General features: G+C 42.9%; 4 non-coding genes across 4 annotated transcripts; all 4 read left to right on the forward strand.

Moving 5' to 3' along the window:
* The first annotated feature begins 558 nt into the window (after nucleotides 1-558).
* trnai-aau (transfer RNA isoleucine (anticodon AAU)) lies at nucleotides 559-632 on the forward strand. Its single transcript has one exon. It is a non-coding gene; the product is annotated as a tRNA-Ile (tRNA).
* A 267-nt stretch (nucleotides 633-899) lies between these two features.
* On the forward strand, nucleotides 900-981 carry trnas-aga (transfer RNA serine (anticodon AGA)). Its single transcript has one exon. It is a non-coding gene; the product is annotated as a tRNA-Ser (tRNA).
* An 877-nt stretch (nucleotides 982-1858) lies between these two features.
* trnai-aau (transfer RNA isoleucine (anticodon AAU)) lies at nucleotides 1859-1932 on the forward strand. The gene has a single exon. It is a non-coding gene; the product is annotated as a tRNA-Ile (tRNA).
* Nucleotides 1933-2199: 267 nt separating this feature from the next.
* Nucleotides 2200-2281, forward strand: trnas-aga (transfer RNA serine (anticodon AGA)). Its single transcript has one exon. It is a non-coding gene; the product is annotated as a tRNA-Ser (tRNA).
* The last annotated feature ends 219 nt before the right edge of the window (nucleotides 2282-2500 follow it).

Consider the following 2500-nt stretch of genomic DNA (forward strand, 5'->3'; position numbering starts at 1 on the left):
AATTTTTTGTCCGATTTCCCAAAACGACAGTGTAACCATGGACCAAATTGTTTGTTTTTTTAAAAGCCCATATCTTGGTGAATTTAGGAGCTAGAGCTCTAAAATTTGCAAACGCAGCATCTACAGGACACGAGGATCATTTTCTGTTAGATTGGGGAAAATTTATTTTTTGGTCCGATTTCCCAAAACGACAGTGTAACCATGGACCAAATTGGTCAATTTTGGGAAAAGCCCATATCTTGGCCAAGGAAAGAGCTAGAGCTCTAGAACTACAAACACAGCATCTAGATGGCACTAGGACCAATTGCTGCAGGTTTGGGGGAAAATATAAATTTTGGTCCAATTCTCGAAATATGTCAGTGTAACCATGGACCAAATAGGTCCATTTTGTGAAAAAGCCCATATCTTGGCCAAGGAAAGAGCTAGACTTAAGCTCCACAGCGAGCCTGGTCTGGAGCAGCATAGGTTGAAGTGGGGTCAGGTACAGGCCCAACAGAACAGGACCCACATCCCTATTTGAAATTTTTTCAAAACTTATGAAATGTTACAACTACATGTGGCCGGTTAGCTCAGATGGTTAGAGCGTGGTGCTAATAACGCCAAGGTCACGGGTTCGATCCCCGTACGGGCCAGGATTTTGGCAATGTATGTCTTGTTAACTTTCCAAAATACCATGCCCTTATTGTGCAGTTAAACTGCAAATATGTCAGTGTAACCATGGACCAAATTGGTCAATTCTGGGAAAGCCAATATCTTGTCCAAGGCAAGAGCTAGAGCTCTAGAACTACAAACACAGCATCTAGATGTGCCCAGCATCCATTGCTGTGAGTTTGCGGAAACTTGCATTTTGGTCAGATTCGTGAAAAAGTTGACTGGTACCATGGAAACACTGGTTTTGTGTTGTCGTGGCCGAGTGGTTAAGGCGATGGACTAGAAATCCATTGGGGTCTCCCCGCGCAGGTTCAAACCCTGCCGACAACGTGCCTGATCTAGTTGGAAACTATTTGTTGAGTAAACATCATCTCACTTTTGTGAAAAGCCCATATCTTGGACACGGAAAGAGCTAGAGCTCTAGAACTACAAACACATGATCTAGACGGCACCAGGAACCATTGCTGTGAGTTCAGGGAAATTTACATTTTGCTACAATTCCCGAAATATGTCAGTGTAACCATGGACCAAATTGTTTGTTTTTTAAAAAGCCCATATCTTGGTGAATTTAGGAGCTAGAGCTCTACAATTTGCAAACGCAGCATCTACAGGACACGAGGATAATTGTCTGGTAGTTTGGGGCGAATTCAATTTTTTGTCCGATTTCCCAAAACGACAGTGTAACCATGGACCAAATTGTTTGTTTTTTTAAAAGCCCATATCTTGGTGAATTTAGGAGCTAGAGCTCTAAAATTTGCAAACGCAGCATCTACAGGACACGAGGATCATTTTCTGTTAGATTGGGGAAAATTTATTTTTTGGTCCGATTTCCCAAAACGACAGTGTAACCATGGACCAAATTGGTCAATTTTGGGAAAAGCCCATATCTTGGCCAAGGAAAGAGCTAGAGCTCTAGAACTACAAACACAGCATCTAGATGGCACTAGGACCAATTGCTGCAGGTTTGGGGGAAAATATAAATTTTGGTCCAATTCTCGAAATATGTCAGTGTAACCATGGACCAAATAGGTCCATTTTGTGAAAAAGCCCATATCTTGGCCAAGGAAAGAGCTAGACTTAAGCTCCACAGCGAGCCTGGTCTGGAGCAGCATAGGTTGAAGTGGGGTCAGGTACAGGCCCAACAGAACAGGACCCACATCCCTATTTGAAATTTTTTGAAAACTTATGAAATGTTACAACTACATGTGGCCGGTTAGCTCAGATGGTTAGAGCGTGGTGCTAATAACGCCAAGGTCACGGGTTCGATCCCCGTACGGGCCAGGATTTTGGCAATGTATGTCTTGTTAACTTTCCAAAATACCATGCCCTTATTGTGCAGTTAAACTGCAAATATGTCAGTGTAACCATGGACCAAATTGGTCAATTCTGGGAAAGCCAATATCTTGTCCAAGGCAAGAGCTAGAGCTCTAGAACTACAAACACAGCATCTAGATGTGCCCAGCATCCATTGCTGTGAGTTTGGGGAAACTTGCATTTTGGTCAGATTCGTGAAAAAGTTGACTGGTACCATGGAAAAACTGGTTTTGTGTTGTCGTGGCCGAGTGGTTAAGGCGATGGACTAGAAATCCATTGGGGTCTCCCCGCGCAGGTTCAAACCCTGCCGACAACGTGCCTGATCTAGTTGGAAACTATTTGTTGAGTAAACATCATCTCACTTTTGTGAAAAGCCCATATCTTGGACACGGAAAGAGCTAGAGCTCTAGAACTACAAACACATGATCTAGACGGCACCAGGAACCATTGCTGTGAGTTCAGGGAAATTTACATTTTGCTACAATTCCCGAAATATGTCAGTGTAACCATGGACCAAATTGTTTGTTTTTTAAAA

The sequence above is a fragment of the Genypterus blacodes genome, unplaced genomic scaffold (assembly GCF_046128005.1).
Source record: "Genypterus blacodes isolate CSIRO-AG114 ecotype Tasmania unplaced genomic scaffold, CSIRO-AGI_Gbla_v1 ptg000044l_1, whole genome shotgun sequence".
Classification (NCBI taxonomy): domain Eukaryota; kingdom Metazoa; phylum Chordata; class Actinopteri; order Ophidiiformes; family Ophidiidae; genus Genypterus; species Genypterus blacodes.